Raw genomic sequence first — 26,280 nt, 5'->3', positions numbered from 1 at the left:
AGGGAGAGCGTCCGGCCGGAAAGAAGGCGCGGAACAAGGCGAAACATCTAGAGGCGGATCCCCTCAGTGCGGCAGAAAGATTGACCACCGCGCTCAGCCCAACCCAGTCACCGGCGAGCGCGGGGTGCCCTGAGCCCGTGCCCAAGCCCTTGAACAACACCGCAGAGGGGCCCGGGCGCGGGCAAGAAAAGGAAAAGGGGGGGGCGGAGCGGGAGGCCTCGACAGACATGGAGGTCTCCCTGCCTCAGCGCACCCCCAGCAACAAAAGGAGGCGCCGCTCCGTTGAGGCGGAGGGGGAACAACATCCCTCCGCGGAGGAGTCGGTGTCCGCCGCGTGTCCCGCGTCCCCCACCAGCGCCCCCAAGCAGCGCCATAGGCGGGAGGAGTCTGTCCCCGGGGAGGGTGAGACAGTCGAGGCTGCCCAGCCTCTGCCTCCCGGGGATGGCGTGGAAGATCTGCCTGTCGTGGGGGGCGTGGGGACCGCGGAGGAATGCATTGCCGCCAGGCCGGGCGTCCCGGGGACTGAGGCGGGCGGGGCCGAAAAGGCCGAACCTGAGCCCGCCCAGCCAATACCCAACTTCCCCCGGGAATTGCTCGACCCGGCAGAAACCGAAATCAAGAAATTTTATGATACTGTAGATGCTGGGCCGGGGGGTGGCAGCGGGGAGGGGGAGGAACACCCACCCTCGCCCCTTACTTTGGAGCTGGAGCACTTGGGGAGCCTGGGGATTTCCTATGGCCGGGTCTCTCCTTGTTCCCCGGTTCCTGGGGCGGAGGGGGAACCCCTTCCACTGTCGTTTCCCGACCCAGCACCATTTTTAAATGAGCCCAGTGGGGACTCCTCTGCCGACGATCCTGGGGGTGGGATCGGGGCAGAGCCAGGGCCGGTTGGAGCGGCCGGGTCATTTGCCGTACCTTGTGCGGTCGATGGGCCGGCTGCTGGCAGCCACCTCCCGGAGGAGGACGGGGACTCGGTGGGGGACGCGGGAGAAGAACTAGAGACCACCGCCAGGGAGGCGGTGGATCTGCTCGCGGCCGCCGCTGAGGCCCTCCTCATTCCTGCAAAGGAACTCCGGGACTTTTTGGCCCAGAGCCGGGGTCGCTGCGACCAAGCCCGACTGGCCCTGGAAAAATGGTCCGAGCCAGAGCTGATCAAGGGGTCCGTCCGCGCCGCCGTTAAAACCTTGGCCGCGGGTGGGCCCTTGACAAAGGAGCAACACCTTGAGCTGCGCGAGCTCGAGGGACTCCTCGCTGGGCTGCGGAGGGAGCGGAGTTCAACAAAAGACTCCGCTCCCTCCCCCACAATAGGTTAAGGTAGAGGTTGCACTATGCTTTTGCCATGAAGATAACCATAGCCAGCCTCAACATCAACGGCGGCAGAGGGGCACGCCGTAGATTTGACAATTTTTCGCTCCTGCGGGAGGGGAAATATGCGGTGTGCTTCCTGCAAGAAACCCACACCGTTCCGGGAGGCGAAGCCACGTGGCTCCTGGAATGGCAAGGAGAGGTCCGCATGAGCCACCTCACCGCCATTTCTAGTGGGGTGGCCATCTTGCTGGGCCCGCATTTTCAGCCGGAGATCTTGGGGGTCGAGGAGCCCGTGCCAGGCCGCTTGCTGCACGTAATGGTTCGCCTGGGGGACGTGCCGCTCCATCTCGTGAACGTGTACGCCCCTCAGCCCGGCCCGCAGCAGGCGCGCTTCTTCGAAGAGGTGTCCGCTCTTCTTGGCTCCGTCGACGTCGGCGACTGCATTGTCCTCGGGGGGGATTTTAACTGCACCCTCGAGGCGAGGGACTGCTCCGGTGCCCCGCAGTGCATGACGGCGATGGAGAAGTTGAGGGACCTGGTCGGGTCCTTCGACTTGGTGGACGTCTGGCGAAATCTCCATCCCGACTCCAGCGCCTTTACTTGGGTGAGGCCTGGAGTAGGATGGTCCAGAGTCGACCGCCTTTACGTGTCTCGGGCGTACGTTTCCTGCGTCTCGGCGGCCTCCATGCGGCCAGTGCCATGTTCGGACCACCACCTGGTGTGGGCGGAGCTCGCTTCGCTCCGCGCGGGGAAGGGGTCCGCGTACTGGCACTTTAACAACCGGCTGCTGGAGGACGTGCGGTTCCAGGACTCGTTCCGTCGATTCTGGGCCGACTGGAGAAGGAAGCAGGGGGGCTTCCCCTCCTTGAGGCTATGGTGGGACGTGGGCAAGGCTCACGTCCGCGTCTTCTGTCAAGAGTATGCGAGAGGGTCGACCAAGAGGCGGGCGGCCAGGGTCGGGCGCCTAGAAAAAGAGGTGCTCGACCTGGAATCCGGTCTCAGTCAAGTCGTCCAGGACCCGGCCCTGCGGACGGTGTACGAAGCGAAGAAGGCCGCGCTGAAGGACCTGCAGCTCGTCGGGTCCCGAGGCGCGTTCGTGAGGTCGCGGATCCGGTTCCTGCGGGATCTGGACCGCGGCTCCCCCTTCTTCTACTCGCTGGAAAAAAGGCAGAGTGTCCGTAAGCAGCTCTTGACGCTGCTGGCCGACGACGGCTCTCTCGTCTCGGATCCGGAGGGCGTCAACAACAGGGCCCGTGAATATTACGAGGCTCTGTTCGCTCCGGATCCGTCCAGCGAGGAAGCGCGTAGAGTTTTGTGGGAGGACCTGCCGAAGGTCAACCCGGAGACCGGTGAAAACTTGGAAGCTCCGCTAAGCCTGGCGGAGCTGACCGGTGCCCTCGACCGGCTCTCGAGGGGAAAAACCCCGGGGCTGGACGGGCTGACCGTGGATTTCCACAGGGCGTTCTGGGATGTCCTGGGGAGCGACTACGCGCGGGTCCTGGGGGAAAGTCTGGCGACCAGGGAGATGCCCCTCTCTTGGCGCAGGGCAGTCATCGTCCTGCTGCCTAAGAGGGGCGATCTCCGCCTCCTTAAGAACTGGCGCCCGGTCTACCTCCTCAGCACGGACTACAAAATCTTCGCCAGGGCGATGTCTGCTCGCCTTGGTGCCGGGCTGGACCACATGATCCACCCCGACCAGTCCTACACGGTCCCGGGCCGGACAATCCACGATAACATCCATCTGGTCCGGGACCTCATCCATTGTTCCCAGGAGGCTGGTCTGTCGGTCGCCTTCCTATCCCTCGACCAAGAGAAGGCGTTCGACAGGGTGGATCACGACTATCTGCTCGGAACTCTGCGCGCTTTCGGGTTCGGGACGCATTTCGTCGCCCGGATCCGACTTTTGTACGCCGCCGCAGAGTGTCTGATTAAGGTTAACGGGTCCTTGACGGCGCCCCTTCGCTTTAGGAGAGGGGTGCGCCAGGGATGCCCCATGTCCGGCCAGTTATACGCCATTTGCGTGGAGCCTTTCCTGCGCCTCTTGCGGACGAGGTTGACGGGACTGGCTCTGCAAGGGCCGGGCGTGGAGGTCGTCCTCTCGGCTTACGCTGATGACGTGCTCCTCGCGGTAGAGGATCCCGCTGACCTGCAGAGGATGCGTGAGTGCCAGGAGATTTACTCGGCCGCGTCCTCAGCCAGGATCAACTGGGAGAAATGTTCCGGACTCCTGGTGGGTCAGTGGCGGGTGGACTCCCTGCCGGAGGAGCTCAGGCCTTTTGCCTGGAGCACGACCCATCTCCTCTATCTGGGAGTCTATCTTAGCCCCGACGAGGGAGCCTGGCCGGCGAACTGGCAGGAGCTGGAGGCCAAGGTCGCCGCTCGCCTAGGGCGCTGGACAGGACTGCTCCGAGTGCTGTCCTACAGGGGTCGAGCGCTAGTCATAAACCAGCTGGTGGCCGCAATGTTGTGGTACCGGCTGGTCACTTTGACCCCTCCCCTGCGTTTGTCGCCAAGATACAGAAGAAGCTGGTGGACTTCTTCTGGAACAACAGGAAGCACTGGGTCTCTGCCGCGGTCTTGAGTCTCCCGCTTGAGGAGGGCGGTCAGTCGTTGGTGTGCGTCAGCGCCCAGCTCGCGACTTTCCGTCTTCAGACCCTGCAGAGATACCTTTACGTCGAGCCCCCTCCTAGGTGGTGTGCTCTGGCGACGTATTTCTTCCGCCAGCAGCGCGACCTCAATTACGACACGCAGCTCCTGTTTGTGAACTTGGGGGGGTGTCAGGACCGCCCTCCGGGAGCTGCCTGTCTTTTACAAGGAACTCATCAGGGTCTGGAACAAAGTCTCCACCAAGCGCAGCTCTCCGTCGGCTGGAGTGGCGGCCGTCCTGCAGGAGCCGCTGCTCGGGAATCCGTACCTCCACAACCGAGGTTTTATGTGGCGGTCGGAAGAGAGGGCTGTGGCTGGTGAGGTGACCAGGGTCAGGGACCTGCTCGATGGCGGAGGAGCGGGCTGGATGGCGCCAGACACACTGGCGCGGCGCCTAAATTCTGCCAACGTCCGCCACGCGGCCGATGCCATCGAGTCGCTAAAAACAGCTCTGGGCCCTGACTCCGTTTGGTGCATCGAGGAGGCTCAAGCACGTGGGGAGATCCCGTCCGAACTGACCCCCGTCCGGACGGAATTCCTCATTGGCGCCAAACCCCGGAACCTCCCTCGGGGGCCGGCGCCTCACAACTTGAGCCGCCTCGGGGAAATCCCCTCCGTGCCCTTCAGTTCCGCGCGGAGGGGTTTCCTGTACGGGCTGCTCCTGCACACTCTCAACTTTGCCATCCTCGCCTGCCGTCCGGACACGCAATGGCGTACCATCCTGCCGTCCGGAGGAGGCGGGGGTCCCCGATGGAGGGCACTCTACGCAGGGGTCCTCCCACTATTCATCGGGGACTTGGCCTGGAGGGTGGTGCACGGAGCAGTGCCGTGCAATAAATTTTTAAGCCGGTTCACGGACTCCCAGGCCGCCTGCAATTTCTGCGGTCTGGAGGAGTCCGTGTTCCATGTTTTTATTGAATGCACGAGGTTGCAGCCCCTGTTCCATTATATGAAGGGGCTGCTCCTGAAATTCTGGCTGCACTTCAGTCCCACTCTCCTGATCTTTGGGCACCCTGTGCGGAGGGGAGCGGGTAGGTCCGAAGGCCTCCTCGTAGGACTGCTCCTGGGCACGGCCAAGGGTGCCATCAGCCGGTCCAGGCAGCGGGCGGTCGAGGGGGTCGTTCAACCTGACTGCCTGCCTCTCTTCCGCTCTTACATCCGGTCCAGGGTGTCCTTGGAGATGGAGCACGCGGTGTCCACCGGTACGCTCGCGGCCTTCTGCGAGAGGTGGGCACCGGAGGGACTGGAGTGCATCATCACGCCCGGCAACCAAATTTTAATTTGATTTTACGTTTTAAAGTTTAATTCGTTTTAATTGCCGGTGCTTTTAGTGTCCCCCTTCCCTTTTATAGGGGGCACTGGGGACAAATTGTGATTTTAGTGCCCAAAAAAAAAAAAAAAAAAAAGAAAAACACACAAAAAAAAGGAGAAAATAAAAAAAAAAGGGCCTTGTAAATGTCTGGTGTGTCACCCAGGTCGGGTGGCACGGTTTAATGTTTTTTGTTTTGCAGATAAACTCCAAAAAGAGTTTCATGCACAAGGACCAAAAAGAGTTTCATGCACAAGGACCTCCATGTCCCTCTGCACCGCAGCATGTTGTAATTTCTCCCCATTCAAATAGTATTCCCTTTTACTGTTTTTTTTCCCAAGGTGGATGACCTCACACTTTCCGACATTGTATTCCATCTGCCAAACCTTAGCCCATTCGCTTAACCTATCCAAATCTCCTTGCATCCTCTCCGAGTCCTCTACACAACCCGCTTTCCCACTAATCTTAGTGTCATCTGCAAATTTTGTTGCACTACACTCTTTCCCAGCCTCTAGGTCATCTATGTATATTGTAAACAGTTGTGGTCCCAGCACTGATCCCTGTGGCACACCACTAACCACTGATTTCCAACCGGAAAAGGATCCATTCATCCCGACTCTCTGCTTTCTGTTCGCCAGCCAATTCTCTATCCATGCTAATACATTTCCTCTGACTCCGCGTACCTTTATCTTCTGCAGTAACCTTTTGTGTGGCACCTTATCGAATGCCTTTTGGAAATCTAAATACACCACATCCATCGGTACACCTCTATCCACCATGCTCGTTATATCCTCAAAGAATTCCAGTAAGTTAGTTAAACATGATTTCCCTTTCATGAATCCATGCTGCGTCTGCTTGATTGCACTATTCCTATCCAGATGTCCCGCTATTTCTTCCTTAATGATAGTTTCAAGCATTTTCCCCACTACAGATGTTAAACTAACCGGCCTATAGTTACCTGCCTTTTGCCTGCCCGCTTTTTTAAACACAGGCATTACATTAGCTGCTCTCCAATCCGCTGGTACCTCCCCAGAGTCCAGAGAATTTTGGTAGATTATAACAAATGCATCTGCTATAACTTCCGCCATCTCTTTTAATACCCTGGGATGCATTTCATCAGGACCAGGGGACTTGTCTACCTTCAGTCCCATTAGTCTGTCCAGCACTACCTCCCTAGTGATAGTGATCATCTCAAGGTCCTCCCTTCCCACATTCCTATGACCAGCAATTTTTGGCATGGTTTTTGTGTCTTCCACTGTGAAGACGGAAGCAAAATAATTGTTTAAGGTCTCAGCCATTTCCACATTTCCCATTATTAAATCCCCCTTCTCATCTTCTAAGGGACCAACATTTACTTTAGTCACTCTTTTCCATTTTATATATCTGTAAAAGCTTTTACTATCTGTTTTTATGTTTTGCGCAAGTTTACCTTCGTAATCTATCTTCCCTTTATTGCTTTTTTAGTCATTCTTTGCTGTTGCTTAAAATCTTCCCAATCCTCTAGTTTCCCACTAACCTTGGCCACCTTATACGCATTGGTCTTTGATTTGATACTTTCTTTTATTTCCTTGGTTATCCATGGCTGGTTATCTCTTCTCTTGCCGCCCTTCTTTTTCACTGGAATATATTTTTGTTGCGCATTATGAAAGAGCTCCTTAAAAGTCCTCCACTGTTCCTCAATTGTGCCACCGTTTAGTCCTTGTTTCCAGTCTACTTTAGCCAACTCTGCCCTCATCCCACTGTAGTCCCCTTTGTTTCAGCATAGTACGCTCGTTTCTGACACAACTTCCTCATCCTCAATTTGTATTACAAATTCAACCATATTGTGATCACTCATTCCGAGAGGATCTTTTACGAGGAGATTGTTTATTTTTCCTGTCTCGTTACACAGGACCAGATCCAAAATGGCTTGCTCCCTTGTAGGCTCTGTTACATACTGTTCTAAGAAACAATCCCGTATGCATTCTATGAATTCCTCCTCCAGGCTACCCCCTGCGATTTGATTTGACCAATCGATATGTAGGTTAAAATCCCCCATAACTACTGCCGTTCCTTTTTCACATGCCTCCATTATTCCCTTGATTATTGCCCGCCCCACCATGAAGTTATTATTTGGGGGCCTATAAACTACGCCGACCAGTGACTTTTTCCCCTTACTATCTCTAATCTCCACCCACAATGATTCAACATTTTGTTCATTGGAGCCAATATCATCCCTCACAACTGCCCTGATATCATCCCTTATTAACAGAGCTACCCCACCTCCCTTCCCTTCCTGCCTATCTTTCCGAATCGTCAGATACCCCTGTACGTTTAATTCCCAGTCCTGGCCACCTTGCAACCATGTCTCTGTAATGGCCACCAAATCATACCCATTTGTAATGATTTGTGCCGTCAACTCATTTACTTTATTTCTAATGCTGCATGCGTTTAGGTAGAGTGTTTCCATCCTAGTTTTTAAACCATGATTTTTAGTTTTTACCCCTCCTGCAGCCCTTTTATATTCAGTGGCCCTTTTTGTTTCTTGCCTTTGGTTTCTCTGCCCTCCACTTTTACTCATCTCTTTTCTGTCTTTTGTTTTTGTCTCCTTTTTGTTTCCCTCTGTCTCCCTGTATTGGTTCCCATCCCCCTGCCATATTAGTTTAACTCCTCACCAACAGCACTAGCAAACACTCCCCCTCGGACATTGGTTCCGTTCCTGCCCAAGTGCAGACCGTCCGGTTTGTACTGGTCCCACCTCCCCCAGAACCTGTTCCAATGCCCCACGAATTTGAATCCCTCCCTGCTGCACCACTGCTCAAGCCACGTATTCATCTGTGCTATCCTGCGATTCCTACTCTGACTAGCACGTGGCACTGGTAGCAATCCCGAGATTACTACTTTTGAGGTCCTACTTTTTAATTTAACTCCTAGCTCCTTAAATTCGTCTCATAGGACCTTATCCCTTTTTTTACCAATGTCGTTGGTACCAATGTGCACCACGACAACTGGCTGTTCTCCCTCCCTTTTCAGAATGTCCTGCACTCGCTCGGAGACATCCTTGATCCTTGCACCAGGGAGGCAACATACCATCCTGGAGTCTCGATTGCGGCCGCAGAAACGCCTATCTATTCCTCTTATGATTGAGTCCCCTATCACTATCGCTCTCCCACTCTTTTTTATGCCCTCCTGTACAACAGAGCCAGCCACGGTGCCATGAACTTGGCTGCTGTTGCTCTCCCCTAATGAGTCATCTCCCTCAACAGCACTCAAAACAGTGTATCTGTTTTGCAGGGGGATGACCAGATGGGACCCCTGCACTACCTTCTTTGTACTACTCTTCCTGCTGGTCTTCCATTCCCTAGCTGGCTGTGGATCCTTCTCATGCGGTAAGACCAACTCACTACACGTGCCACTTATGTCATTCTCAGCATCGTGGATGCTCCAGAGTGAATCCACCCTCAGCTCCAATTCCGCAACGCGGTCCATCAGGAGATGGAGGCGGATACACTTCTTACACATGTAGTCGTAAGGGACACCGGAAGCGTCCCTGAGTTCCCACATGGCACAGGAGGAGCATATCATGTGACCGATCTCTCCTGCCATGCCTTAACCCTTAGATACCCTTAAATTGGTAATAACAATGTTACAGTTTACTTACTGATATAAAAATAAAAAGAAAAGCTACTCTCCAATCACCAGCCAATCACTTACTCCATTGGCTGTGACGTCACCATTTGATTCCTTTCTACTTCTTTTTTGCTTTCTCTCCCGCTGTAGCTGCACAAGTACGCCTTTTATAGGTCGCTCCGACCTACATTTGTCTTCACTAATCTTATTCTCTTCACATATCTATCGAAGCTTTTGCAGTCAGATTTTATGTTCCCTGCAAGCTTACTCTGACACTCTATTTTCCCCCTCCTAATTAAACCGTTTGTCTTCCTCTGTTGAATTCTAAAATTCTCCCAGTCCTCAGGTTTGCTGCTTTTTCTGGCCAATTTATATGCCTCTTCCTTGGATTTAACACTATCCCTTATTTCCCTTGTTAGCCATGGTTGAGCGACTTTCCCCGTTTTATTTTTACGCCAGACAGGGATGTACAATTGTTGAAGTTCATCCATGTGATCTTTCAATGTCTGCCATTGCCTATCCACCGTCAACCCTTTAAGTATCATTCACCAGTCTATTCTAGCCAATTCACGTCTCATGTCATCAAAGTTACCTTTCTTTAAGTTCAGGACCCTCGTCTCTGAATTAACTGTGTCACTCTCCATCTTAAAGAAGAATTCTACCTTATTATGATCCCTCTTTCCCAAGGGGCCTCGCACAACAAGATTGCTAATTAATCCTGTTTCATTACACAACACCCAGTCTCGGATGACCAGCTCTCTAGTTGGTTCATCGACATATTGATCTCGAAAACCATCCCTTATACACTCCAGGAAATCCTCCTCCACCGTATTGCTACCAGTTTGGTTAGCCCAATCTATATGTAGATTAAAGTCACCCATGATAACTGCTGTACCTTCATTGCACGCATCCCTAATTTCCTGTTTTATGCCATCCCCAACCTCACTACCACTGTTTGGTGGTCTGTACACAACTCCCAGTGGCGTTTTCTGCCTTTTACTGTTCTGCAGCTCTACGCATACAGATTCTACATATCCAAGCTAATGTCCTTCCTTACTATTGCGTTAATCTCCTCTTTAACCAGCAACACTACTCCATCCCTTTTCCTTCCTGTCTATCCTTCCTGAATATTGAATACGCTTGGATGTTGAGTTTCCAGCCTTGGTCACCCTGGAGCCATGTCTCCAGAATCCCAATTACATCATATCCGTTAACAGCTATCTGTGCAGTTAATTACATAGAAACATAGAAAATAGGTGCAGGAGCAGGCCATTCGGCCCTTCAAGCATGCACCACCATTCAATAAGATCATGGCTGATCATTCACCTCAGTACCCCTTTCCTGCTTTCTCTCCATACCCCTTGATCCCTTTAGCCATAAGGGCCATATCTAACTCCCTCTTGAATATATCCAATGAACTGGCATCAACAACTCTCTGCGGTAGGGAATTCCACAGGTTAACAATTCTCTGAGTGAAGAAGTTTCTCCTCATCTCAGTCCTAAATGGCTTACCCCTGATCCTTAGAATGTGCCCTCTGGTTCTGGTCTTCCCCAACATCGGGAACATTCTTCCTGCATCTAACCTGTCCAGTCCTGTCAGAATTTTATATGTTTCTATGAGATCCCCTCTCATCCTTCTAAACTCCAATGAATACAGGCCCAGTCGATCCAGTCTCTCCTCATATGTCAGTCTGGCCATCCCGGGAATCAGTCTAATGAACCTTTGCCGCACTCCCTCAATAGCAAGAATGTCCTTCCTCAGATTAAGAGACCAAAACTGAACACAATATTCCAGGTGAGGCCTCACCAAGGCCCTGTACAACTACAGTAAGACTTCCCTGCTCTTATATGCAAATCCCCTAGCTATGAAGGCCAACATACCATTTGCCTTCTTCACCGCCTGCTGTACATGCATGCCAACTTTCAATGACTGATGTACCATGACACCCAGGTTTCGTTGCGTGTCCCCTTTTCCTAATCTGTAACCATTAAGATAATATTCTGCCTTCGTGTTTTTGCCCCCAAAGTGGATAACCTCACATTTATCCACATTATACTGCATCTGCCATGCATTTCCCCACTCACCTAACCTGTCCAAGTCACCCTGCAGCTTCTTAGCGTCTTCCTCACAGCTCACACCGCCACCCAATTTAGTGTCATCTGCAAACTTGGAGATATTACACTCAATTCCTTCATCTAAATCATTAATGTATATTGTAAAGAGCTGGGGTCCCAGCACTGAGCCTTGCGGCACCGCACTAGTCACTGCCTGCCATTCTGAAAAGGACCCATTTATCCCTCTCTGCTTCCTTTCTGCCAATCAGTTCTCTGTCCACGTCAGTACATTACCCCCAATACCATGTGCTTTAATTTTGCAAACCAATCTCTTGTGTGGGACCTTGTCAAAAGTCTTTTGAAAGTCCAAATACACCACATCCACTGGTTCTCCCTTGTCCATCTTACTAGTTACATCCTCAAAAAATTCTCGAAGATTTGTTAAGCATGATTTCCCTTTCATAAATCCATGCTGACTTGGACCAATCCTGTCACTGCTTTCCAAATGCACTGCTATTTCATCTTTAATAATTCATCCCAACATTTTCCCCACTACTGATGTCAGGCTAACCGGTCTATAATTCCCTGTTCCATAATTACCCATTTTCTCTCTCCCTCATTTTTTAAAAAGTTGTGTTACATTAGCTACCCTCCAGTCTATGGGAACTGATCCAGAGTCGATAGACTGTTGGAAAATGATCACCAATGCATCCACTATTTCTAGGGCCACTTCCTTAAGTACTCTGGAATGCAGACCATCAGGCCTCAGGGATTTATCGGCCTTCAATCCCATCAATTTCCCTAACACAATTTCCTGCCAAATAAGGATTTTCTTCAGTTCCTCCTTCTCACTAGACCCTCAGTCACCTAGTATTTCCGGAAGGTTATTTGTATCTTCCTTCGTGAAGACAGAATCAAAGTATTTGTTCAACTGGTCCGTCATTTCTTTGTTTCCCATTATAAATTCACCTGAATCTGACTGCAAGGGACCTACGTTTGTCTTCACTAATCTTTTTCTCTTCACATATCTATGGAAGCTTTTACGAATGCTCCTCGCCTTGTGACACAGTGCCTTCAGGCTTATTTTTTAACACTCTTTGTCCTTTTACAATTATGTTGTAATTTGACCCTTTTTGATTTTTGCCTTTGATTTCTCTGCCCTCCACTTTTCCTTATCTCCTTTCTACCTTTTGCTTCTGCCCCCATTTTACTTCCCTCTGTCTCCCTGCATAGATTCCCATCCCCCTGCCATATTAGTTTAAACCCTCCCCAATAGCACTAGCAAACACTCCCCCTAGGACATCAGTTCCAGTCCTGCCCAGGTGCAGGCTGTCCGGTTTGTACTGGTCCTACCTCCCCTAGAACTGGTTCCAATGTCCCAGGAATTTGAATTCCTCCCTCTTGCACCATTCCTCAAGCCACATATTCATCTTAACTATCCTGCTATTCCTACTCTGACTAGCACCTGACATTACTACCTTTGAGCATATGGAATACTTGCCTTTATTAGTCGAGGCATGGAATACAAGAGCAAGGAGGGTATGCCTGAACTATATAAAACACTGGTTAGGCCGTAGCTGGAATACTGAGTGCAGTTCTGGTAACCATATTACAGGAAAGATGTGATTGCACTGGAGATTTACAAGAATATTGCCTGGACTGGAGAATTTTGGCTATGAGGAAAGATCGGAGATGCTGAGTCTGTTTTTTTTGGAACTGAGGACGCTAAGGGGAGACCTGATTGAGGTGTATAAAATTATGAGGGGCTTGGATCGAGTGGATAGGAAGGACCTGTTTCCCTTGGCAGAGGGGTCAACAACCAGGGGGCATAGATTTAATGGTGATCGGGGGGAGGTTTAGAGAAGATATGAGGGGAAATTCCTTCACCCAGAGGGTGGTAGGTGTCTGAAACTCACTGCCTGACAGGGTGACAGAGGCAGGAACCCTCATCACATTTAAAAGATACTTGGATGTGCACTTAAAGTGCCATAACCTACAGGGCTACGGACCAAGAGCTGGAAAGTGGGATTAGGCTGGATAGTTCTTGGTCGACCGGCATAGACATGATGGGCTGAAATGGGCCTCCTTCCATGCTATAAATTTCAATGATTCTATGATTAAGCCATATCTCTCTAAGTGTTCACTGATGGTTATCGCTATTGATATTCTCTGGCAAAATATGTTATAATGTTAAAATATGATGGAAGTCAACAAGGTAGAAGGTAGGTGTATAAAGAAATTCCTGGGAGAAAATTACAGGATTATAAATTGCTAAAAGCCACTTCCAAATGAAAGTATAATTTCTTCACAATGATCAATGTGTGGCATAGACTGCCACCTAGTGCACTAAAATATCACAAAGCTAGACCCATTATACCAACTAAATTACTGATCAGATTAGTTACAATTAAATGAATAACAGAAGCAAAGGTATAGATAAAATACTATGCTGTATTAGTGGTAATTTTTCAACACTTACAGCAAGGATGACAGTTTAAAAGAATCTGTGATCGTCTCAGCTTCTTCTGTAAGCCTCTTCAAAATTATACAATCTCGGTTGATAAGACATAAGCATCAGTTTACATAATTATATATACCCTGAACAATAAACCGAATTGAAAACGAATAGATAATCTTGGGACCCTTTTTCCATTTGATCTCCAGTCATATAGGAGCAATCTTTATGAAGGTTGCCTTCAGCAAACAGAATCTTAACAGTCTAATATTGCAGCAGATACTACAATGATAATCTGGAACCTTCCTGTCTCCTCCCTGTGATTTTCAAGCATCTCGATCAGAATCTCTTAATCTGTGGCAACAATAGCAAATAATATTTTAGAGTACCAGAATAACTGCACATACAATATTCATGACTGCTAGCAGATCTTCACAAACATCTTAATTGTTAGCTATGACAGGGTACAATATTTCAATTTGTCACCTTCAAAGAAAGTTAACTGAATTATGCTAATTCAGGATAACTGGTTTAGACCATAACTGGGTTAGATCTCTGAAATATGAACAAAGCAGTCTGCTGCCTTGCTGGGAGTTTTCTCTTTAGTACATTCAAAATAAAATAATAATCAATTACCTCATTATAACTAGGGTTTTTTAATTAATTTTATTCCTAACCTATCCATTGCCTAATGATTTTTTTAAGTGGTGTTCACATATTTATAAACCAGTATGGTCTTAATATATAAAAGCAAAATACTGCGAATGCTGGAAACTGGAATAAAAACAGATGACGAAGGGTTATCAACCTGAAACGTTAACTCTCTTTTCTCTCCACAAATGCTGCCTGACCCGCTGAGATTTCCAGCAATTTTCTGTTTTTATATGGTCTTAATATATGTTTGAAATATTTCTTATCACCAACTACCTGGAGTTAGCCTGAAGATTTTGCAATAATATCTCAAGTCCACCTCCAGATCTCACAAAATGTAATATGTGAAATAAAATTTGCTGTTAAACTATGTATACCAGTATATGATCCCTTGTTACAGTTCAGCTGTTTTATCAAAATAGAGGGCTACCAAGTTGGAATCAAAGAATGTGTGCTTGTGTTTTTTTAATGCATTCTTGGAATGTGGGCTTTGCTGACAAGGCCAGCATTTATTGTTCAACCCCAATTGCCCTGAGAAGGTATGCAGCATGTGTGGTTTGTAGCTGTTTGGTACAACTGAGTGACTTGCTAGGCCACTCCAAAGGACTGTTGGTGTGGGATCTTTTTTTACTGAATTCAAATTCTCAAATTGCCATTCTCAGGATTATTAGACAAACCCTCTAGGTCACTAGTAACCAGGGGCCCAAGGTTCGACTGGATTTGCTACTATTTTTTTGGAGCAACTAGTTTTTTTTGGAGTATCCTAGAAATTGCTATTCTCCACCTTTAGTTTGCTCCAGTTTCAGCGAGTTAGTTTAGTTTCATTTTAGTTCAGTTTTTTTTCAAAAGGGGGCATGTCCAGCCACTTACGCCTGTTTTGCAAGTTTAGACTGCGAAAAGTTACTCCAAACTAACTTAGTACAGAGTAAGCATCCATATTTGTACGCCTTGTGTAGAATTAAGAAATCAGCACAGCTAACCAGAGATGGGCAGCGGGGGGGAGGGGGGGGGGGGGAGGGGGAAGGGGAAGAGAGAGCACTAAACACCTTCACTTTTAAAAATAAAGAACCATCATCAATAATAAATGGTCAATCAATAAATCAATAAATAAAAAATAAATTTTAAAAAATCAATAAATAAGAAATTAAAAGTTCCTCCCTCACCTACCCATTCGGGAGCACCAGGAGCCCTCCAGCAGCATACACAGCAGCAAGCACACAGGCAGCAAGCAGCGGCAGGCCACTCGACCAGGGATAGGGTCATGAGCGCGGCCAGGGGGGCGGGGAGGGGGTGAGAGGAGTGGGAGAGGGGGCAACATTAAACAGACGAGCCTGCCCAGATTCCATCCTACTCACATCTTGCCCCCAATCTCTTTGCTTTCTTGCTCCATCAACCCCTCTGAACATCTCCGAGACAATCCCAAAGAACACTCGATGGCCTCAATCAGTGAGAGCAATCGACACCTTCCTTCTTGATGGTCACTTTTGCCAGCTCCTTTTCCCTTTCTTGTTTTCCATCTCCAGGTCCAAGCTCAGGCTCTCCTCCTCCTCCGCATAGTCGGTCATCTGCTCCAGGAGCCCATTCGGCCAGGGCTAGGGGAGGCAAGCTTTGCGCACGCGCGCAGCTGCTGGCAGTCTTTTAGGCGCAAGGCTGTAGTTCCGTCCCCTGCTGTTGCTGCTACGCTATGCCGAGGCCACAGGAGACCTCATGGAAGTCGAGAATAGCAAGTTGGAAACAGGTGCACTTTTTATTCCAGGAAATCGGCGGATCTCTCAGAGATGCGCCGTTCTAATCCTCAACTGAAACTTGGGCCCATAATCACTATGTCACCGTGCACTGTGTGCAAGCACTGATGCTATAAGCTACAGAGGAACACAAAGTGTGCAGATAATATAACCTGCCTGGCATGAGTGAGGCAGCACTGTGCAATATGCTTTACTTGCACTGAGATATAACATGAGCTAGCGCATGTACCATAGCAGAGTCTCAGCTCCTCACTCATACTTATTACAATGCATATTGACCAAATACCTGGAGGACTAAGTGGGGCAGTGGGTTAGCATACTGGTCCTTCACCTCTGGAACCTGGATCTGAACTCATTCCAGATTAATGGGTATAAAGGTTTGATGTGAATAGGGTTTGAGCTTTCCCGATCCAGTTCCTGGTTGGTCTGGGCCCACAGAACAACAGCCATTAATTGACAATCTAGTTTCTGGCTTCCATGTGGATTATTGGTGTGGGAAACAGAAAAAAATCTCTTTCATAAGCGGAAAGGATGCTACCCTGAAGGTGGGGTTAAAGCACATTAAAGACAGCTTTACTTTGTAGCCAGTTGTTCTATACCGATTCTGGGAATGCCAGATACTGGGTGAAAATTCACAGAACTGATATTCTTCACCTTGACAATCATCCAAAATGAAACTAAATCAGATACCTGAGTGTGTTTGCAATGCTGGTCTTAAATAGGAATTTGGAAAATGTCACAAAATTTAAGTGAAATGCAATTAGCTTGTATCCATCAGCTGAATCGGAAAATAAGATGATAACATTGAAGTTATTCCTACATACATTTTACTTTTTTCTGCCTCCATAAACTCCACCAGTGTGATCAAACAGTTTTGCTTTGCTGATTTTGTTGTCATGGCAGCCACCAGCAGGCAGGATGTTCCTTGCAGTAAAAATGAAGGATTGGCAATTTTGATCTAATCACTGAAAGTTTATAGTGTAGTATTTCATAGCTGACGACCAGAAATAACAATGATCATAACTTAGTATATGCCATAGAAATTAGCATCTTAACACCCAAGAGAGGGGCAGCATTATTGCTGTGTTGAATATTAAGGAAGCAGTATCACTGTGGAGCTTAAATCAACAAGTTTTAAAGCAAGGATGCTGGAAATCTCAGCGGGTCAGGCAGCAGCTGTGGAGAGGAAGCAGAGTTAACGTTTCGGGTCGGCGACCCTTCGCCAGAACAGGAGCATGTTCAGAAAGAACAGATTCTTAACAAGCACTGAAAGGGGGAGGGGAAGAAAGAACAAAAGGGAAGGTCTGTGATAGGGAAGGCAGGAGAGATTGGAGAGACAAAAGGGATGATGGGCCGCATTGAAATGGTAATGCCAGGAATTAGAGAAACATTAGTCAAGATAGGGTGTGAATGGTGGGATAATGACCAGCTGCCATTGGAGACAAGGAGAAAAAAAAACAAGGTGGTGGTGGGAGGTGGGGGGGTAGCAAAAAGGGAGTCAAAGATTGATGGTCTCCTCCACATTGGGGAGACCAAGCGTAGATTGGGTGACCGCTTTGCGGAGCACCTCCATTCAGTCCGCAAGTGTGACCCTGAGCTTCCAGTCGCCTATCACTTTAATTCTCCGCTCCACTCCCACTCTGACCTCTCTGTCCTCGGTCTCCTACACTGTTCCAATGAAGCTCAACGCAAGCTCGAGGAACAGTATCTCCTCTTTCATTTAGGCACTTTACAGCCTTCTGGACTCAACATCAAGTTCAACAATTTCAGAGCGTAACCACTGCCAATCTTTGGCTCCCTCCCAGCCACCACCCCCCACACCCCCCCCCCCCCACCCCCACCCCCACCCCCACCCCCGAGCCTGTTTTTTTCTCCTTGTCTCTATTGGCAGCTGGTCATTATCCCACCATTCACACCCTATCTTGACTAACGTTTCTCTAACTCCTGGCATTACCATTTCAATTCGGCCCATCATTCCTTTTGTCTCTCCAATCTTTCCTACCTTCTTTCCTATCACAGACCTTCCCTTTTGTTCTTTCTTCCCCTCTTCCTTTCAGTGCTTGTTCAGAATGTGTTCTTTCTGAACACTCTCCAGTTCTGATGCAGTATTTTGCTTTTGTATAAGTTTTAAAGCGATATTTGCAGAGTAGGGTATTTTATATGGTTTCACCTGCTAATTTAAGTAGTGGTATGATAGCCTTGCGGAATGGTGACCATTGTGGTGATACTGTATCCATTGTACTGGGAGATTTCGGCAGTTCCCACTAAGCCTTTTTTAAGGTAACTCGAGTTTATTTTCATCTGTGCACCACTTTTAGCACGCTGGTTATTGTGATTGTGTTAAATTACTGTCTGTGCTATTTTAACATATTTGTTAAGTCATTTATTTTAAATGACTACTTTAAGATAATGTAAACAGAAATTTATCACCAATGTATTAAAAATAGCATACAGAAGCTAAAACTCCATGTACTGATGTGATCAGGTCACGATATACTGCATGTTATGTACAGAATTTTGGCAGTCATGGAAAATACTGTAAAAAGCACTTATGTGTCAATACCCCCATCCTTATGAAGATTTTTTTTAAAAGCTTTGGTTATCCATATACAAACATTTTCCAGTACTACTCTTTTGTTTTTATCAATACAGTAGTATAAATCATAAAAATATTTACAGCACAGAAACAGGCCATTTGGCCATTTAATGTAACAAAGTGGCCCACAGCGCTGCATCATTGTGGGTCAGGCCTGATCATAATTGCCTAGTTTCTCCTTCCCTCACTTCTTAAATAATTGAGCGACATTTGCAATTTTCCAATCCAAAGGTACAATTTCTGAAACAGGAGAGTTTTGGAGAATGATGACTAATTAATTGGCAATTTCTTTCCCTACTTCTTTTAATATCCTGGGGTGGAAACTGTCAGGTCCTGAATATTTCGCTATCTTAAGTCCCATTATTTTCTCTGTTACCTTTATTTCTACTTTATTAAATCCATTAAGTTCCTCCCCTCGACTTATATTTAGGGTCCCTTGTACCGTGAGTATTTTATCCTATTCCACCACTAAGGAAAAATGTATTAATTTAGCAAGTCTGCCATTTTTTTATTGCCCATTGTACTCTCAACTACATCTGTCTTTAATGGGCTCACATTTCCCATTACCATTCTCTTTTTCTTAAATTTATGAAAGCCTTTGCTGTTAGTTTTGATATCCCTTCAAGTTTATTTTTCATAGTCCTTATTACATTCTTTGTATCCCTTTGTTGCTTTTTATAGCTCTCCGAGTTCACTGCATTTTCACTTTTCCTTGTGTTTGCATAAGCCTTTTCTTTTAGCTTGACACTGTTGTTTAACTTATTTGTTGCCCATGGGTCGACACAAGTAGAGTCTTTGCCTTTTAGGGGTATGTACTGGTTTTGATTGCAGCAAATACTTCTTTGAATACTTCCCATTGTTTATCTGTAAGTTTACCCATTAACAATTCAGCCCAGTATACTGTAATCAATTCATTTCTCATCCCATTTAAATTTGCCTTACTTAAATGTAAAACCTTGGTTTGTGACTATTTCTTTTCTGTCTCAAACCTAATAACAAATTCAATCATGGCTTGAGCAGTGGTGCAGCAGGGAGGGATTCAAATTCCTGGGGCATTGGGACCGGTTCTGGGGGAGGTGGGACCAGTACAAACCGGACGGTCTGCACCTGGGCAGGACCGGAACCAATGTCCTAGGGGGAGTGTTTGCTAGTGCTGTTGGGGAGGATTTAAACTAATATGGCAGGGGGATGGGAACCAATGCAGGGAGACAGAGGGAAACAAAAAGGAGACAAAAGCAAAAGACAGAAAGGAGATGAGGAAAAGTGGAGGGCAGAGAAACCCAAGGCAAGGAACAAAAAGGGCCACTGTACAGCAAAATTCTAAAAGGACAAAGGGTGTTAATAAAACAAGCCTGAAGGCTTTGTGTCTTAATGCAAGGAGTATCCGCAATAAGGTGGATGAATTAATTGTGCAAATAGATGTTAACAAATATGATGTGATTGGGATTACGGAGACGTGGCTCCAGGATGATCAGGGCTGGGAACTCAACATTCAGGGGTATTCAACATTCAGGAAGGATAGAATAAAAGGAAAAGGAGGTGGGGTAGCATTGCTGGTTAAAGAGGAGATTAATGCAATAGTTAGGAAAGACATTAGCTTGGATGATGTGGAATCTATATGGGTAGAGCTGCAGAACACCAAAGGGCAAAAAACGTTAGTAGGAGTTGTGTACAGACCTCCAAACAGTAATAGGGATGTTGGGGAGGGCATCAAACAGGAAATTAGGGGTGCATGCAATAAAGGTGTAGCAGTTATAATGGGTGACTTTAATATGCACATAGATTGGGCTAGCCAAACTGGAAGCAATACGGTGGAGGAGGATTTCCTGGAGTGCATAAGGGATGGTTTTCTAGACCAATATGTTGAGGAACCAACTAGGGGGGAGGCCATCTTAGACTGGGTGTTGTGTAATGAGAGAGGATTAATTAGCAATCTCATTGTGCGAGGCCCCTTGGGGAAGAGTGACCATAATATGGTGGAATTCTGCATTAGGATGGAGAATGAAACAGTAATTTCAGAGACCATGGTCCAGAACTTAAAGAAGGGTAACTTTGAAGGTATGAGGCGTGAATTGGCTAGGATAGATTGGCGAATGATACTTAGGGGGTTGACTGTGGATGGGCAATGGCAGACATTTAGAGACCGCATGGATGAATTACAACAATTGTACATTCCTGTCTGGCGTAAAAATAAAAAAGGGAAGGTGGCTCAACCGTGGCTATCTAGGGAAATCAGGGATAGTATTAAAGCCAAGGAAGTGGCATACAAATTGGCCAGAAATAGCAGCGAACCTGGGGACTGGGAGAAATTTAGAACTCAGCAGAGGAGGACAAAGGGTTTGATTAGGGCAGGGAAAATGGAGTACGAGAAGAAGCTTGCAGGGAACATTAAGGCGGATTGCAAAAGTTTCTATAGGTATGTAAAGAGAAAAAGGTTGGTGAAGACAAACGTAGGTCCCCTGCAGTCAGAATCAGGGGAAGTCATAACGGGGAACAAAGAAATGGCAGACCAATTGAACAAGTACTTTGGTTCGGTATTCACTAAGGAGGATACAAACAACCTTCCGGATATAAAAGGGGTCAGAGGGTCTAGTAAGGAGGGGGAACTGAGGGAAATCTTTATTCGTCGGGAAATTGTGTTGGGGAAATTGATGGGATTGAAGGCCGATAAATCCCCAGGGCATGATGGACTGCATCCTAGAGTACTTAAGGAGGTGGCCTTGGAAATAGCGGATGCATTGACAGTCATTTTCCAACATTCCATTGACTCTGGATCAGTTCCTATGGAGTGGAGGGTAGCCAATGTAACCCCACTTTTTAAAAAAGGAGGGAGAGAGAAAACAGGGAATTATAGACCGGTCAGCCTGACCTCAGTAGTGGGTAAAATGATGGAATCAATTATTAAGGATGTCATAGCAGTGCATCTGGAAAATGGTGACATGATAGGTCCAAGTCAGCATGGATTTGTGAAAGGGAAATCATGCTTGACAAATCTTCTGGAATTTTTTGAGGATGTTTCCAGTAAAGTGGACAAAGGAGAACCAGTTGATGTGGTATATTTGGACTTTCAGAAGGCTTTCGACAAGGTCCCACACAAGAGATTAATGTGCAAAGTTAAAGCACATGGGATTGGGGGTAGTGTGCTGACGTGGATTGAGAACTGGTTGTCAGACAGGAAGCAAAGAGTAGGAGTAAACGGGTACTTTTCAGAATGGCAGGCAGTGACTAGTGGAGTGCCGCAAGGTTCTGTGCTGGGGCCCCAGCTGTTTACATTGTACATTAATGATTTAGACGAGGGGATTAAATGCAGTATCTCCAAATTTGCGGATGATACTAAGTTGGGTGGTAGTGTGAGCTGCGAGGAGGATGCTATTAGGCTGCAGAGTGACTTGGATAGGTTAGGTGAGTGGGCAAATGCATGGCAGATGAAGTATAATGTGGATAAATGTGAGGTTATCCACTTTGGTGGTAAAAACAGAGAGACAGACTATTATCTGAATGGTGACAGATTAGGAAAAGGGAAGGTGCAACGAGACCTGGGTGTCATGGTACATCAGTCATTGAAGGTTAGCATGCAGGTACAGCAGGCGGTTAAGAAAGCAAATGGCATGTTGGCCTTCATAGCGAGGGGATTTGAATACAGGGGCAGGGAGGTGTTGCTACAGTTGTACAGGGCCTTGGTGAGGCCACACCTGGAGTATTGTGTACAGTTTTGGTCTCCTAACTTGAGGAAGGACATTCTTGCTATTGAGGGAGTGCAGCGAAGGTTCACCAGACTGATTCCCGGGATGGCGGGACTGACCTATCAAGAAAGATTGGATCAACTGGGCTTGTATTCACTGGAGTTCAGAAGAATGAGAGGGGACCTCATAGAAACGTTTAAAATTCTGACGGGTTTAGACAGGTTAGATGCAGAAAGAATGTTCCCAATGTTGGGGAAGTCCAGAACCAGGGGTCACAGTCTGAGGATAAGGGGTAAGCCATTTAGGACCGAGATGAGGAGAAACTTCTTCACCCAGAGAGTGGTGAACCTGTGGAATTCTCTACCACAGAAAGTAGTTGAGGCCAATTCACTAAATATATTCAAAAGGGAGTTAGATGAAGTCCTTACTACTCGGGGGATCAAGGGTTATGGCGAGAAAGCAGGAAGGGGGTACTGAAGTTTCATGTTCAGCCATGAACTCATTGAATGGCGGTGCAGGCTAGAAGGGCTGAATGGCCTGCTCCTGCACCTATTTTCTATGTTTCTATGTTTCTATATTATGGTCAGTATTTGCAAGATGTTACCTTACTGTCAGATTGTGCTTCATTACTCATCACTAAATCTAGTATAGCCTGTTCACTTGTCGGCTCCAAAACATTGTCCGAGAAAACTATCCCGAATATAGTCTAGAAACTCATAGGGGAGAAATTCGGGATCACCTCGTTTGGGGAGTTGAAAGTTGAAAAAATTAGCATCAGGCACTAATGATTTTCAACTTTTACAAAATTTGGGGATTACGCTCCAGGAAGGAAGTGTAGTATGAAATCAAGCGCTAAACTTCCTTCATGGAGCACGATGCAGGCGGGGCAGTAGATGTGCAGTGCTGCACAATGGGCCGTGCAGCGCTGCCACGTTTGGAAGCTCCTTCCCTCCCTTAAAGGGAAGGGCCATCACTTCAGGCTCTGCACTAGAAAGACTTACTTGGTCCCCGACGGCAGCTGCGATTCAGACCGATCAGCCCGATGCACTGCGGTAGAGTGCCGGGCTGATCGATCGCGGCCGAAGAGGAAGCAAAAAAAATTATAAAGACCATTTGCAAAATGTTGTTACCTGCCTCGACCACCTCACCTTTTAAGTTTCATCCCAAAAGTACCCGGCCTCCCGATCAACACCTCCTGCAGCTGCCGGTGTTTTCGCCTGGCGATGCTGCAGGGTACCAAAGTTCGGGTCCAGGGCACTACTGGAGCGATGCGCACGGTGATGACGTCACGATCCCCGGGCGAAGGAGATCGGGGCGCAATGTCCTACCACTGCTGCAAACCTCCCACCAAATTTAGCAGGAGTCGGTAATTGGTTCGCACCCTGTTATCGTTCCCCGGAGGCGATAACGGGAGGCGCTAAAGGGGCCAATTTCTAGGCCATTGCCTTTACTACTTGAGCTGTTCTGCTTCTCCCAGACTGTGAAAATAAAAATTTTCCATTATGACCACATTGTTTTTGCTACATGCTTCCCTGATCTCTGTATTTAAGTACATTGCCCACAACATCACTATTATCAGGAAGTCTGTAGACAACTCCTACCAGTGACTTACTTCTTTTATTACTGGAGAACCTTCTGGTTATGACACATTATTTAAAGTAAACTTCAATAAATGTCACATTTTGAGATATTGAACAGAGTATTTGTATGAAGAAAGATATTTGGGCCGTTATCAATCTCAGTTACACACATGCACACAAACTGACACTGTAGTAATTTGTGGGCTGGTACTCGTAAAATTATTATAAAAGCTGGTGGATTGTGGAAAAAAAATGTTTTGCTAATGCCCTTCATGAAGGAAACTGGTCAGCGCTTTCTGGTCTGGTTTATATGTGACTCCAATCCCGCACTATAGTGGCCTAGAAAGCCACTCAATTGTGAAAAGAATTGTGTTAGAAGGCCAACCACCGCTTTTCCATGGAAATAAATGTGGCCAGGGCAACATTGTCCTCATCCAAAGAACATGGGCTGAATTTTCACCACTATTCTGCGCCGTTTCTTTGGCCAACCCTTTTTTTTGGAGCAGAGTAAAATCTGCAAGTTTCGCCAAAGTTTCTGCGCCATCCTAAACTACTTACGGACGATTTTTTTATTTCTCAATTTTTTGACGTCACTGGGGTGCTGGCTGCCATTTCTGGCAATTTAAGCAACTTTGGCCAAGTAGGATATTTTCAAAAACGGCGCAGTGCACTGTTCTGAAAAACCTTACCTACGCTTAAGAAAATCGCCGCAGAGAAGAGAAAATCACATAGAAGACGCCATTGTTTTAGCGGAGCTGAGGTTTTGGAGGGTGGGAAGAAGACATGGCACCGGGGGCAGGGGGCCTTTCGACCCAGGATAGCAGCGGCACCGGGGGCGGGGGGCCTTTCGACCCGGGATAGGAGCGGCACTGGGTCTCTACAAAAAAGCAATAACCTAATGTGTGTGGAATGACTTTCATTTTATCAGGCCTGTTTCATCTAAAATTAAATAAATCTATATTGCCGAGTATGATAGTTTGTCACGACAATCTTCCAATAAACAGAAGTGAAGAGATCTTAGCAATGGTAATATGTACCTGCATCTGTCTTGCTGCAACTTGTATGTTTACCTTTGCAGTCTCAGCCCTTCAGTGTGTCCCTCATTACCGTGGCAACCTCAGTTTTTCGGCGCAGACCTTAAGCTCCACCCACAGAGCTTGAGGACAATCTGCGCCGCTGCAAGATGAAAGGTTATTCTGGCGAAACTTGGAACTTTTTTTTGCTGCAGTCGGCCACTAAAAGATCGCACGTACCTCTATAACTGCGGCACAAATTGGCCATGTGGAAAATTGGCCCCCATATTTTTTAAATGTTGCTATTTTAATCGGTCTGTAAAATGAAAGGTTTTCAGTTTCCTCAGTTGTAGCAGCTAGTGTTAATATCAAACACTGCTGGAGACTGTGTTTTCTGTTACATTCATATACTCATGCCTTGTAAATTATATAGAGCATGCTCACTCACCTTAGATCCAGATTTATTTTTCTTTGAAAGACACTGAAATCTCATTCCTCTTTCTCAACTGATTCTGAAATCAGATTTCTGTCCATCAATTTCAATTTTAAGTCAGGAGAAGCAACGTTTTCTGCGCTGGATGAGATCTCGTGTCTACAAATGGATAATGTCTGTACACTAATGGTAGGACACTCTGTCCTTTAATAAGGTTTGTTTGGATTCCATGGATACTGTAATAACCTTTCATGGTTAACCTTGCTAAGGGGGAATTCACATTTAACAAATACTGGCTGATCTCCGTCACTGAGCATTTAATCGTTTATCATTAACTAGAGCATTCTGTAAAAGGCGGAGGTACATGGTGCACACTCAGCCATTGAAAGGAATAATTTGTTCCATGGCTTTCAGCTAACCTCGGATCTTTCTGGCACACAACACCACATGCAAAGTTAAAGAGAGTGAGCATTGTATATCTGTGAAATTAAATCAGACAGATTTGGTCAGAAATAACAGTTGGGGATAGTTACATAGACAGTACAGTGCAGAAACAGGCTGTTCGGCCCATCTAGTCCATGGCAGGTTTTATGCTCCACACGAGCCTCCTCCCACCCCACTTCATCTAACCCCATCAGCATAACCTATTTATTTCTCCCTCATGTGTTTATCTAGCTTCCCCTTCAATACATCTATGCTATTCACATAGTAAAGGAACAATTCCAATGTCTGGCATTGTTTGACAGAAACCCACCTGGATCACTAACCTGTTGATGAATGATTGGGTTTAATATCTGAAATTCTCAACCAGGCTGACTGGGAGGGCTGCCAAGTGGAGGGAAAGGAAAATTAATGAGTTATATCAATCCAGGCTGTGCCTACCTTCTAGAAATTGTTTAAAGAATGGTGCTGGCAGAGGTCTAAGGGCACCTTGCCCAATTATCTGGCACATTGTGGCAGTGACCTTAAGTAAAGAGTGATATAAATCAATAAATAAAAATAAGAAAATTGTGTTTCCAGAATTGAATATATATGGGCTTCCAAGGATTGTATTGCACTTTTATAAATTAATTTGCAAAACGCTGAAATGCCTTCAAGGTGCTCGTTGGTGATATGGAGGATATGGAATTGTACACACCCATATGTCACCCAGCTCTCTGTAGTCTACCCAAACATCAAACTCAGTAGAGTACTTCT

The 26,280-nt window shown here is 47.0% G+C and overlaps 1 long non-coding RNA gene across 1 annotated transcript in view; it reads right to left on the bottom strand.

Annotated features, from left to right (window-relative positions):
- Positions 1-25,179, bottom strand: part of LOC139274879 (uncharacterized) — a 62,113-nt gene extending 36,934 nt beyond the window's left edge. Inside the window, exon 1 of the long non-coding RNA XR_011595633.1 lies at positions 25,099-25,179. This is a non-coding gene — a long non-coding RNA (uncharacterized lncRNA). The remainder of the gene's footprint in view (positions 1-25,098) is intronic.
- Positions 25,180-26,280: the final 1,101 nt, after the last annotated feature.

The sequence above is a fragment of the Pristiophorus japonicus genome, chromosome 10 (genome assembly GCF_044704955.1).
Source record: "Pristiophorus japonicus isolate sPriJap1 chromosome 10, sPriJap1.hap1, whole genome shotgun sequence".
Taxonomy (NCBI): domain Eukaryota; kingdom Metazoa; phylum Chordata; class Chondrichthyes; family Pristiophoridae; genus Pristiophorus; species Pristiophorus japonicus.
The sequence above is the reverse complement of the archived record's forward strand: the minus strand, read 5'-3'. Positions and strand labels throughout refer to the sequence as shown.